General features: G+C 40.5%; 1 long non-coding RNA gene across 2 annotated transcripts in view; it reads left to right on the top strand.

Moving 5' to 3' along the window:
- Positions 1–14,297, top strand: part of LOC122466201 — a 54,718-nt gene that overhangs the window by 5,755 nt on the left and 34,666 nt on the right. The window contains exon 3 of one of the 2 annotated variants that reach the window (XR_006291549.1): positions 8,399–13,712. The exons of the other annotated variant lie outside the window; for it this stretch is intronic. This is a non-coding gene — a long non-coding RNA (uncharacterized LOC122466201). Of the gene's footprint in view, positions 1–8,398; positions 13,713–14,297 lie in introns of those variants that run through there. 2 annotated transcript variants of the gene reach the window in all.

The raw sequence follows: 14,297 nt of genomic DNA, 5'->3' as shown, positions 1-14,297 counted from the left end.
TCCATGAGATGCCATCTGTCTGATGACATAACGCAAAAATCCTGAGTAGAGCTTGTTGGAAACTTTCTGACAGAACAGTTTTCTGTCGGAAAATTCCGATTCAACTATATCAAAATGTTCCGTGGGAATGTGTCAATGTCAAACTCTTCCAATGGAAGCCAGGCAGGTTTCTTGCCAGTTCTCTGGCAGCCTGCCTGGTGGTCTGCTGCAGAACCAGGCAGCTCTAGGTTCTCAGGGCTTCTAGGCTCCCTGCTCTGTGGCAGGGAGCTTGGAAGCATGGGTGTTGGACTTTTGTGCAGCTCAGAGAACCTTATCAATTTTGTTTCAAAAAGTCGAAGTAAAGTGGCATTTTGATTTTTCAAAACAAAATTTTGGAATTCTGTTCTGCAAGAAATATTGAGGTTTTGTTCTGATGTAGAACTTTTTTTTTTAAATGTCAGTATTTCCCAGGGAATTGTAATTCCAGACGTCAACCAGTCCTGACCACATAAGACCCTTAAGGGAGCCTGTGACACTTCATGCAAAAGTGAGTGTATTAGCCCAGCATCCTGGCCAAATTCCAGTTTGAGCAGTTCTATGCTGTCTATCTTTTGGTTTGTTTGCTTTTCAGTTTAATAATTTCTTTTTCCTGACCACCGTACAAGCAATCATACACAATACATCATTCTGTCAAATACAGATATAGTACAGTTCAGCTTTGTGGTCAGAGATAACTGTGGTATGTAGATTTTATGGTTTATCCTCTCTTTTAAAAATACTATGATTTCTGTTCTCCAACTGCATTCTAACTCACTAGAGCTAAAGAACCCTATAGAACAAGGGTAGTCAATAGGCGGCCCAGGGGCCAAATCTAGACCACTAGACGCTTTCGAACAGACCCCAAAAATTCTTTTTGTTTACTTATTATCATTGGGGTTTTCTTTTTATTATTATTTTGTCTGGAGTCTGGACCTTAACTATACCTAGAACAAGAAATTTGGACCTTGACAAAAAATTATTGACTATCCCTGTTATAGAATGTGATACTAGATAGACATCTACATTGCAGTTAAGCACCTGTGGCTGGCCTGTGTCCATTGACCTGGGTTGTGGAGTTGTAAAATTGCGGTGTAGATGTTTGGGCTCAGGCTGGAGCCTGAGCTCTGATACACTCTCCATTGTGGGGGGTCTCAGAGGTCGGGCTCCAGCCCCAGCATCTGCACCACAGTTCTATAGCCCAAGCCCTACAAGCCCAAGTCAGCTGACCTGGGCCAGCCATGGGTGTTTAATTGCTGTGTTCTCATACCCTGGCTGTCCAGCTGTCTCAGGAGACATCCAAATTCTTTGTATAATCAAAGTTTTAGATAAAAAATATTGGAGTTAGAGGACAGAAAACAAAATTCAGATAAATAGGGTTTATATGTATACCAGTAGATACAAGAAACACAATTGGGGTAGAAAGTATCACAGAAAATTGCAGAGAAAAAAAATCATTCTTTCTTATGCATGAAGATTCACAGGGGGATGTGGCGAGAAGTCCCAATTCAATAATGTTGTTTGAAGTTAAAAATCATATGGGTTGGAGAACAGAGCAAAGATCTTCCAAAAGGCTCATGATGCATCCCTTGTAGATACACAGGCATTAAATTAATCTACATAAAATTCTACGAAGGGCTGCCACGTATTCTCATTATTGCTCTGCTAATTTAATCTAACAATATACATTTCAGTGGTAATGAATCAGTTCTTATACATTATATATAAGGCGTTGTGGGACATTCTGTATCAAAGGTGCTATGCAAAATTAAGTCATTATTAATGTCAACTCTAATGATAAAGTAGCATGCTATCATCCTATTGGTTAAAAGGCCTTTTTTCCCCAATTAAAATTTTTTTTTTGTTCTGAACTTTTCTGACAGCATTCACACCTACAGTAAATTGTGACTGGAATGACACCTTGCTCATGTGAATCATATTGGAACTCTAGAAGTAGTTTGCCCATACAGATAAAAAAAATCAAACAAATTCACATGCATGTACAGACAAAAATTATATATAGAAAAATGCTAAGAATTATTGTGTCCATGGTGCAAATGGACAATACATACTGTATATAAAGTTTGTGGTGTCTCCCCCAACAAATAAATGAAGTAATATGATATGCTTCAGTCATTCTAACGTCGTTCAGATCTTATACATATTCAAGGATGTCTCTGGGGCTTTTTTAAAAAAGCAAGAGGAGTAATTATCTAAAGTGATTCTCACTTCCAATGAAAATATTCCTAGTTTTCAGCACAAGCAACTAACTACACTGGTAAATAAAGACTGTTCCTTATTTAAAATAGGCTTTATTCTGTAGGCTCCCAAACATGTATTTTAAAGAAATATATGTACTCTATACATGGTTGAATTTATGTACATATCATCTGGGAGTCTTAATTTGGGAGAATATGATAATACTACAATATAAAATCCTCTACGTTTCCTGAAAATAAGACTCCCTGTGAAATAGCAGCTCAGGGAGAAGATGTGTGTGTGTGCGTTTGACAGAGATGCCTGTGTATTTCAGAGAATGAAAATCATAATCAAAATTATTTCAGAACGTTTCTTTGAGTAGCTTGTGTCATTTCACCAGAACACAAGTACTGTAATAACATAAGCACAACACTGAGTTTTAATGATAGCTAAATGACTTGATTATATTTCATAAAATCCTGTGTGATGGCGACATTCATTGTAAAACTAACAGTTTTTCAATTTTTTGTTTTTGTTTTTTGCAACACTTTCCAGTACCAGTAAATGCTGGCGATAGGTATTTTTACACTTCTCCCACTGAGCACCCCCCCACACACCAAAAAAAAGAAAAAAAACAATCTACACCCTGTGCAAAGTTTAAAACTCACCCCCTTGCTGGGGTTTGGCTTTATTAGCAAATACATTAACACTAGGATAACAAGTTCCATCTCATGCCTTTTCCTCAGTTTGAGTGCTCCTAGGGTTCCAGCTGAAGGACTGCCCAGCCCACACGCTGTATCCTCACTCAGTCTAGGCACCCAAGTGTCCCCTATATTCAAGTGAGGTGATGAGTCACCTGCTTGAGTGAGTCAACAGGACCTATTTAACCCTTTCCCAAGAGGACCAACCCTCAAAGAGCAGAGTTTCAGGCAAACAGTGCCAGACTGTCTTTTTTCCATGGGCACTTAGAGATAATGCAAATACTAAGACTTTAGCTGGGGCTGGTTGCACCACCTATTATTAAGGTTGCCTAACACTTCTCATTGTAAAAGCCTGTTTTCGGTCGACTATAACTTTGCCAAACTTTACCAGTTTGGGCTAAAATTGGCCATGCCAGGTGTCTACCTCAGGCTGAAGTTTTATGCAAAATTTCAGCAAAACCACTTCAGTAGTTTCCAAGAATGAGAGTACAGGAAAATATACATATTTTTTGTCCATGTTAAAAAAATTTTGTTGACCTTTTTTCAGGTGCTCCAGCACCCCCATGTTTTGGAACAGGGACTTGAAATTTGGCAAGAGGAGTGGCTTTTGTGTCAGGGATGTGACTTTTACCATCCTATGAAAATCTTCCAAAATTTAGCCCAGTTATAAGCCTTTGAAAAATCAGTTTGCATGTGTTCACTAGACACTTGCTAGAGTTTCAGAGCTAAATTCATTGAAGATGCTTTCCGCACTGGGCGTGCTCGAGCTCAGGGGTAAGCTGGGTTTTCCCTGCCACTGCAACTCTGGGTGCACTGCGTTTGGGTCTGGGGACTGGAACTAAAAACAGGAACTTGTCTCTACTGTGCTGTCAGTATTGCTGACACCAAGGCAATGCAGAGAGGGAAGCTGCCTAATTCAAATGCACAGGGGACAAGACTCAGACCTGAAGGGGTATGTATTGTGGGAGTAGATTAGGACAAGGAGCATGAAACTGGGGTGTGGGCAAACTGAGACTGGGAGTTGCAGGGGACTGGAAGCCAGGGAGACTGGGAAAGGGGCAGGGCAGGGAGCCAGGGTAGGAAACTGATGTGGGATATTGAGATTGGACATAGATCTGCAGGGAGATTGGGACTGGGAACCAGTGGGTGAGGGAAGTGGGGAGAGAGTTGACAACAAGTCGGGGTGCAAGGGGATCATTGGAACTGGCTGGTCAAGGAAACTGAGGCTAAGAGGAGAACCTGAGGATTAAAGAGTGGGCCTGGTTAGGTCAGGAGAATGGGACTGGGATGAAGAGACAGGAACAGGGCAGAAGTAGGCAAGTTTGGGAGAACAGGCAGAAGGTGCTGTGTCCACTAGAGCACCTCGCCCCCCTCTGGAGACTGGAATGAAATCCAAGATTCCTGAGTCTTACTATTCCTCTGCTGTCAGCAAATATCTGTGAAACCCATTGGCAAAGTGTGTGTCTCTTCCCTGTCTAGTGGTGGTACACAGAGGAGATGACAACCTGCTATTGCTACCAGTTACTCTGTTAGCTCAAGTGGCAGAAGTCTGTGCCGTGGATCTAAAATTTCCAACTCTGCTGATGACCCACATGGGTGTCAATAAATTGTCTTATAATGGAATGTCTGGGTTTTTTTCAGTTTGCTTTTCTAAAGCTTAGGAAAATATGCGCAAAAAACTATATTCAAAGAACATTTTTAAGGTTGCAAAGTCAAGCAGAGAAAAATTAGGAGATGACAGAATTACCGTTGCCAGTGCCTATGCAACCTTAATTCTGCCCCCTCGTGTGTATGAATTATGATAGTCTTTAATTACATGACGCCTGCTTCATTCAGAGCACAGAATGGACCTGCTTTGGGGGTGCATCAATGTTGTGTAGTGAAGGAGACTGTTGTTTTTGGACTCCTTGCTTCATTTGTTGCAGAAGTTGGAAGATGTGTAAGAGTGAATGAGGCAGGAATTAAGGCAGTTGAATGCTGCCCCGGAGAACTGGTTTCTATCCCTGCCTCTGCTACAAAGTTCCTTTGTAATGCTTGGCAAGTCACTTAAACCAAACTATTCCCGGGTGGTCACTAATTGTGCATGCCTCATTTTCTTGGTGCCTGATTCCAGATCCTAAGATCTCATTTGCAGAAATGCTGAGCACTCACAGTTAAAACTGAAGTCAGTGGAAGCTGGGCTTTGAACATATAAAGTGGTATACAATGCTAAATACTCTGAAAAATCAGGTCCTCGGTGTCTCAAATTGCTGATCTCAACAAAGCTGCCTTTTCTGACCAAAAACTGTTCAGTCCAAAAAAATTGACCAGCTCTACACTTTAAGCTTCTGCTTAAGTGCTATCCTGAATCAAGATCTAGTACTAGAAGCAAGGCATAGAGAAGACCACATAGCTAAGAGGTTCTTTTCCATGCTACGGATCATGTCTAAGTTCGTGTCTTCTCAGACACTCCCATTCTCCAACTACTCTTTGCCCCTTTTTCAGTCCACACTCTGAAAAGTAAGTGAATAGGCGTGTAAGGGGGTTGTGACTGACTTCCACTCAGTGCCCAGGAATATATCAAAGGCTTAACCTTATTTGTGCGCATGTGTAACCTTCATTCACACTTCTGAGGGAGCTCAGCAAACTTGTACTCTACTATGCACTGCAGAGATTTTCAGGATCAAGGCCTTAAGATCATTTAAACTGGGAGACTTTAAAAAAATAATTTACTAAAACTAATTTTTGCCATTAAAGTAAGCACCAAGCAGATACTTTCAGAATATACAAAGGGAACATATCTTGTTTGTTAGAAAGTGCCATTCTTACATAGTAACTCTTCGGAATAGAAACACACTCTGAGTTACACATTTTTAGGGCTCAGGCCTACAGTTAGTATCTTGGTACCAATGAAAAAGTATGCCAAGAGGAAATCATTTTCCTGCCTGGAGTAATGCTGGAAGGCAACAAACACTGAGTCACCCATCTAGAAAGAGCAATGTAATTGCCTCCCACACTCAAGTCTTTCTGCACTGGAAGCAGCATACCTTGTGCTGTTTGTGAGATCTCACAGTACCTTTTGCTATGCATTGCGAGATTGTCATGATATTGCCTGTCTGAATCAATACTCTGTATCATGAAAACTGAAAGATACTTTTAATTCTGACTCCAGTGAAAAATAGAAGCTTATATTTGGTGTCAGATGAGTACTTGAGTTCATCGTTTAGAGCTGTTCGGAAATTTTTCGTTGAAATGGTTTCTTGATTCAAAATGTTTTTTTACAAAATCGAAATATTTTGAAGAGTGTCCATTTCAACAACATTTTGTTTAGAAAACGAATGAAGCAAAGTGTCTTGACATTTTAAGAACAGAATGTTTTGCTTTTTCATTTCAAAATGACCTTTTGAAAATAAATTAACTGTTTTTAGATTTTTTTAAGTTTTAAAGGTCAAAATCTGAATGTTGTGTTTTGATTTTATCAAAATAAAATGTTTTGATAGACCCCAAATTAATTTTATTTGAATTTCACTTCACAGGAAATTTAAAGAATTTTTGTTTCTGTTCCAATTGGGAACAGAAGGTTGTTTTTTAAAATGGTTTTGAAATTGTGGAATTTCCCGCAAAATGGAAAATCTGGGTCCCACTTAGCTCTATCCTCATCTCTAACCCCTCACTATGGGTCAATGTCAAGTTTTTTGCGACCTCCAAAACTAACAGTGTGTCTATTCAATTTTTACTCAGTTCATGTGAGGAAGCTTGTGTCTACAGAGACACAATTTAGCAACTACTTTTGAAATAAGATTTGCAAGAAGATATAGCTGCAATATCATGTTTTCAAGTCATCAATCTGTAAAATGGAGAGAGAGGAGGTGGGAAAGATCTCAGACTTAGAATCAGTCTTATACTTGAAATCACATCAGACCTGAGAGGAATGGCACTCAAAATAAGGAAGGGAAGAGGGTAAAAATGCTTCTACAGAGTCTTTGCTTAGATCTCCATCTGTTCCAAGAGACAAGTGCTTAAACAGGAAGTAGGTAACACAATCCCAAATGTCCCATTGTAGACATTTTCCAAATTCAATTAGCTATTTCCCTAACAGGATATCTCTTGGCCGGGGAAAAAGAGGCAAGACAAAGGTCACTAGAAATATAAACAGTGTATTGTTTTAACCTTTTTAAAGAGGTTTCCTAGATAAACGACTGTGATGCTGAGCAGGAAATAGTTAAGAATACAGCAGGATGGAAAGACAAGCCCTTAGAAGTTTTCTGTTCTGACTTTAATGTAATTTTTACTCAATGTCTACAAGATAATTTATTTATTATGTGCAAGTAGCAACTAAAACTACCATCAATGACATTTCAGCTTGGAGAGAAGTATGTGTTTTTTCAGGTATGGTTCATTTTAGATACAATTCTAAAGGCTTTCTGTAACTACTCTTGGAGTTCCTGTATACGGTTGAGTTACATGTAAGATGTCACTTAAAATGAGAAAGTGGAGTGTTGCATAAATATCTAGATGTGTGCTGATAGTGGTAAGCAGCTCATTAGTTCAGTTTACCAGCATACACCAAGAGTTTCATTGGAATCTGGCATATCCTTTTCATTTCAAACTGGTGTGTACAGTTAGGGCCTGATCCAATGCCCACTAAAGTCAATGGAAAGACTCCCAATGACTTCAGTGGTCTTTGGATCAGGCCATTAAACAGCTGCTTTGGTGTACTCCAGATGTTTTGCACAGAGAGGAGAGGTGATTGACTGGAGATTTGTTGCCTTCCCATTTGAACAAAACTGATTTCTCACTCATGACTTGAGCTGGTTATAAAATAGTGAATTGGTGAAAATTATTCAGAGTTTCTTTTGGGTCAAAATTTGATTTTGACAGATATTTGCAACCAGTTCTTCCCATAATCAAAGACTGAAAGCAACATCAGCTGTCACACGTACGCTAATTTTCCAGAAATATTTATGTATCCTTCATTAGGCTGAGGTAGAAGGAAAAGGGCAGAACAATATTAACTAACAGGCTCCTGAGGCCTAGGACTGAATGGCCAGGGCGGTGCTATTTAAGAAAAGCAGCTGCCTGAGGGAACAGCAGTAGTCTGGTGAGCGTGGGGAATTTGAGGATTAATTGGGTAGTCAACACATATTTACCAGCTGCTGCTGTGCCAGTTGGCCTGGGGGTGGAGTTGCAGGTGCCTGCCAGCTGTAGACAAAGGCAGAGGGGTCAGCCAGCTGGCAGTGGTAGTGGGGGGAAGAAAAGGTGTGTCTTGGGCAAAGAAACAGCAGGTGGTTTGTAAAGAAAGTGTTGTAGCAGTTGGGGGTGATACACCTAGGTGATTTCTGACTATGCCACTTTAGTGGGACTAAAGGGTTAAGGAATGTGTTAAGGCCACAGTGTGTGAAGTTCTGTGGGCTATTTTTAATTGATCAGGCTTTGGCTAAAGGAATGTATCCAATACTAGTTACAAACAAGAAATAATTCTTGCTTTGATTTAATTGTTGCAGTTTTTCACATGTGGGAATTTACTGCACAGAAAAGGCAAAATAATGAATATAGCCTTATCCAATACCCATTCAGTATTTGGAGAAAATGCCTTGAATAGCTGATTCAGCTGAGACATCTGGAAACCCCTCTTCAGGTACTTGACAACAGCATTCATGAAGCTGGCATCCGAAACTGCTTGCATATTTGTAATCTGGCAGAATCTTTACCTGAAAGGGACATAATACTGGATCCTACTCTCATTCAACTTAATGGAAACTTTGCAGTTGATTTCACTGGGAACAGGACTGGGCCAATAATGGGCCTATGAATGCAATGAGAAACATCAGAGTAGATTGAAGAATCCTGCTAGGCTATAAAGGGCCTCTTTTATTTGCAATTGCTTTTCGGTATAAACTGAATATTTGTGGAAACCTCAAATCCTCAGACATGAAATTATGTGAATTTTCTTGATCTGCTTATCTGCCCATTGCTAAGAAAATTAATGCATTAGTTACTTTCTTAGGGGACAACTCAAAAACAGTGAAAATAGCAAACCAGCAGTGCTGTTAGGTACCACTCTGACTGCTCCAAAATGCTCGAAAAATTCCTTGTTGCTGGCAATGCATGTTATTAATGAACCAGTGCTGAACATGGTCTAACTGCAAGTGTAAACCAAAAACCATGTTCAGCACCATTTTGGTAATCATATTCTGCAAGTCACTTAGGCCCCTGTTCAGCAAAGCATTTAATTACATGCTTAAATTTTTGCACAGCAGGGATGGATTTGGCCACGTGTAAAATTAAGGCTGGGCTTTTCAAAGAACCCTAAGGGTGTTAGATATCTAAGCCCCCTGGGAATAACAACTCTTCAGGCTCCTTTGCAAATTCCTGCCTAAGTAGTGCTGAGTGAGTTCACCTCTAATTTTGAGTGCTTCTGGTTTTGATACCACGGTCTGATTGTCAGAGATGATGAGCACTTGCAGTTACAACTAAACTCAGTGTGTTCAGCACCTCTGAAAATCATGCCATAATTGTTTCAAGTTGGGAATGCAACGCTTGAGGTTGCCAAAATTAGAGGCTGCTTTCAAAAATGAGGACCTGCTCTTTCTTGTGCCTCCTTTTCCATCATCTGTAAAATACGGCTAACATTTCACAGGAGTATGATTCATTTATGTTTCTAAAGACCTTAAAACCTTGGTGCTATAAATGTTAAGGGCACAGTGCTGTGATAACCTAGAAATGATACCTAACATAAGAAATCCATTAGTAAAAATGAGATTCTGACTCTCTGTATAAGTGTGTTTGTGTCTGTGTTTTCTCTCTTCCTGTACACCTTTTGTTATTCTGCCAGTCCTTGGGAAGTTCACACAAGTGGAAGTGTGAGTGTATCTTTATGCAGAGTGACTAACAAGTGAAAAAGTTTCTGTATGTACTATTTTTTCCTTGTCTGACACAAGCACATTTCAAATTTTAATTTAAGATTAAACCCAATGGTATCTGTTTTCAAGAAAAAAGATAGCAAAGGGGGAAAAAACATTACCAGTAAATTGTGTGACTAAATTAATTAGTCACATTAGATTAATTGAACTAATGTTTTAAAAATAATTTTGTTACATTGTTTTTGAGAACTGTGCCAAATGTTATTACCCTGAGGACTGGTTTCACCATAGCTCCAGCATTTTTCTTTAAAGGACAAGCACACAGAAAATTCTAGTGTGTGTATTTCTCCTAAAAGTTTTCATTTTCTAGGGAAATGATAAAATACAGGGGAAATATTTGTATTTAAACAGGTATATCAGATTCTACACATGTTCAGATCACGAGCTTACATGACAAAGAACAGAACTGGGAGCCAGAATTTTGGGTTGTATTCCTGGCTCTGCCACTGACCTACTCTTTGACCTTGGGCAAAAAACTTCATCCTTGTGTTTCAGTTTCCTCATCTATAAATGGTTATGATATGTTCCTACTGGTACCTCAGAGCGGTGTTGCAAATTTCATTAATGTTTGTAAAGCACTTTGAGATCTTTGGGTGGAACGTGCTCTAAAAGTACAAAGTAGCATATTATCAATTTACTTAACCTCTCTCTCTCTTTCCCCCTTAACGTTGCTGGATGCACTTTTGGGGGAAATATTTGTGCATACTGGCATACTTCTATTGCATTGTAAATGAAGCATAACTCAAAAGTTAAGTTCTCTGTCATTGCCTAGTGTAGATGAAGGCAGAAATTATCCCCAAGGCTACTTACGTTTTCTTGTGCTTTGTCAAAAATAATTAGGATAGGCTGGCATCTCACTGGATCATCTGTCTTTAGGGATATGCTTCTTCACATACATTAGACTGCACTGTAGCCACATTAAGTGCTTAAGTTCACTGGAATGTAATTTCAGACCTTTTGATCTTAAAATACAGACTTTAGTTAGGTCATCCTGTCCCAAAGAGAAACCCACTGGACTTGTGGCAAAGACGCCATGAACTCCCCAGTTAAAACACAAGGCATTAACAAGTAATCACCCTTCTTGTGGGGGAGAGCATAGAGGAAGCAAAGGATACAGCCTCTCAACCCTGTTCATTCTGGGGGTCAGATGCTGTCCTCTGTTACAACCTCTGTTTGCCACAAGGGCAGCATAATGGGGCAGAATGGTGCCCTGGGGAAATCCCCCCGGAAGAGGGGTAATGTAGGGTTGGCGCACATGTGCACATACATGTCCCCCAACCTGTGCACCACCTAGCACAGGGATATGCCAGGGAACAGGGTAGGAGACAAGGGTAGTGGGGACATGGCAGGAGTGTGAGGGAGAATGGCTGAGTGCTCTGCAAAACAGGCAGCTGGAGGTGCGCTGGTGTGCTAACTAACTCCTGGAGTGGCTCAGAATCCCAGAGGGGCAAAAGTGGCTTAAAGCCACCTTTCTAGCCTCCTCCTGGCCTGTGTCTTCTGTGCTGTGCTCACAGACGAGACATTCTGAATCCCCAGTTCAAGGAAGCTCTAGACCCAAGTTTAGGTGGGTCCTCACCTCCTGGCAGCATGGAATGGTGTTACCACTAGCTGAATCCCCCCACTCCTGAACTTACCTTTTTATGGTTCGCAATTGATGTTTATTCTATAACCAGACTTCACACAGGATCCAAGATGATCACTTTATTGCAGCTTCTTAACATTTCCCATTCTATATCTAACCAGCAGATTGTTGGTTTTATTAGACAGAGGCTTCAACTGAGATCAGGGCCCTCTTGTGCTAAGCTCTGTATAAACTTTTACTAAGAGATGGTCCCTGCTATAAAAAGCTTGTCATCTATATAGATAAAGGCTGGGAAAGGAAACAAGCACAAGGAGGTAAGGTGTGTGACATTGCACCCCATAATGCTTTATAGAAATGTGCTTATGAGTGTAAATATGACATAACTGGAATATGTTTTATGCTAGATATGCCATGTAACACATCTCTGCAAAGGTTATGATCTACTGAATATATTCGTGCTATTTGTGTGCATGTATCATTCTTATATTTGAAGTTATGGATATTGGCTATGTACTTGTTTGATTTTAAGTAGCCTCAGTGAAGCATTTGGTCAGCTTCTTGAGAAAAGACTATTCTCAGTACGTGCCCAATCAAGAAACACTTAAGTTGGCAATGAACTTTGAGAGATGCCAGTCCACATCTGAGCTTTACTGGGAAAGTGGCATCAACCTGTAAAGTTCTGAGTCATGCATGGACATGTGACTTGCCCATGTGGCTCCAAAACTCCATCTTGCAGCTGGATTCTGCATAGGAGAGGAGAAGGGGTTTCCACCCACAAGAGAAAATCTATTTAAGCTCCTGGAAACCTCTCCATTTTGTCTTCAGATGGCTCAAGAGGTAGCCTCTCCAACCCCAAAGGATACCTGAAAGAAACTGGAACAAAGGACAGTAGCTACAGGGGTGTCAAGATTGCTGGACCCAGACTAGAAGGAGCCTAGTCTGTTAAAGAAGCTTCCTGGAACATCTGTGAGGGTGAGATTTCATCTGTAATCACTTTCTTACTGTATTAAGCTTAGACTTGCGTGTTTTATTTTGCTGGGTAATTCACTTTGTTCTGTCTGTTATTACTTGGAACCACTTAAATCCTACCTTTTGTATTTAATCAAATCACTTTTTACTTATTAATTAACCCAGAGTATGTATTAATATCGGAGGGGGGGCAAACAGCTGTATATACCTCTCTATCAGTGTTATCGAGGGCAAACAATTTATGAGTTCACCCTGTATAAGTTTTATACAGGGTAAAATGGATTTATTTGGGGTTTGGACCCCACTGGGAGTTGGGTATCTGAGTGCTGGAGATAGGAACACTTCTTAAGCGGTTTTCAGTTAAGCCTGCAGCTTGTGCGGGACGTGGTTCAGACCTGGGTGTATGTTTGTAGCAGGCTAGCGTGTCTGGCATAACCAGGCAGGACACTGAAGTCCCAAGCTGGCAGGGAAAACAGGCTCAGAGGTAGTCTCAGCACATCAGGTTGAAGTCCCAAAGGGGGTTTCTGTGATCCAATCAGTTACAAGGTGACTGACCTAGCATCACCCTGGAGGTCAGTGATAGAACAGAAGAGAATCCAAGTCTCTCAGGGTATGTCTACACAGAGTTTTAGAGCCTCTGGAAGCAAGCTTCTCAGCTCAGGTCGACAGACTCGGGTTAGTAGTGCTCATACTACTGCTCTTAAAATAGTTGCATAGGCCGTGCTTTGAAGTTGTGTCTCTGGCTGAAGCTTGGGGTCTGAACCCTAGGGAGGCGGCAGGGTTCAGAGCTTGAGCTCCAGCCCTAGTTGCAACTTCAAAGCACTGTCTACACAGCTATTTTTAGAGCACTAGTGTGAGCCCTGCTAGCACAAGTGTCTCATACCAGGCTGGGAGGCTCATTCCTGGGGGCTCCAAAGTGCTGGGTAGATGTAGCCTTAGATCCCAGTCTAGTGCTCTATCCAATGGGCTGTGGTGCTAGATTTGAAGAGCTTTCGTATTCCTGAAAAAGAACATTCATGAACCCTCCAATGGACATATGCTAGATTTGATAAACCCCAACAGCCCTTGAGTTGAACTCAGGCTTGCAGTTGTATAATGTCTTAATATCTGTCTGCAACTACATTTCAAGAAAATAATTTATCAGAGCACATTTGTCTTTAGAAAGCACCCCGGTGTACTATGTGTGTTGAGTTTTCCAAATAGTTTCACAGGATAAACTACCACTTCTCTCACTGTGCAAGGTCCATACACACACACATATTCAAATTCCACAAGCTGAACACTGCTATTCTCTGAATATGGTTGGTATATTTTGAGTGCAAACAATAAACAAACACTTTCAGTGAACTTATTAGGTTGTTTGCCAATTAGTGCCACCTCCCTCCTGGCTGGAGGTTATGAGAAAATATTTGTTTAAACTGTAAAACAAATGACTAGATTAACCAGTCCTTGGGTACGTAGGTTTATCACAGGATAAATGGGAAAAACTTCATAGGAGTCCCTTGTTAAAATATTGTCATGACATCACTGGTTATGATTCAAAACCTTGGGTCCTTATTTTCACTGATGTTACTCTGGAGCAACCTTATTGAGTTCAGTTAGAAGTCACTGAGGGCACAATTTGACCCAATATATGAGGCACTCTATATTATGGCAGCTATGCAAAATCCTATCCTCATCATTCAGTCTGGTAAAAGGAAGGCAGGAATATATTGTGCATTTTTATGGAAATTTTGTAAGGCTGTGCTATGCTGATAAGTGTGGTATAAATGCTTAGATAGGCAAATGCCAATTTATTCTGTTTGAGATGTTGCAGTGGGAAGCTGTCTTCTTGTAGCTGTGTACATTATGAAATGGTCATTTATGAAACCATACAGGGCTGAGAAGAGGTTTCACTGTAAGAGTTAGGCAGTTGCCCACGGTTCTCAA

Source organism: Chelonia mydas, chromosome 6 (assembly GCF_015237465.2).
Source record: "Chelonia mydas isolate rCheMyd1 chromosome 6, rCheMyd1.pri.v2, whole genome shotgun sequence".
Lineage (NCBI taxonomy): Eukaryota > Metazoa > Chordata > Testudines > Cheloniidae > Chelonia > Chelonia mydas.
Note: the sequence above shows the minus strand (reverse complement) of the source record. Positions and strands in the feature narration are given on the sequence as shown.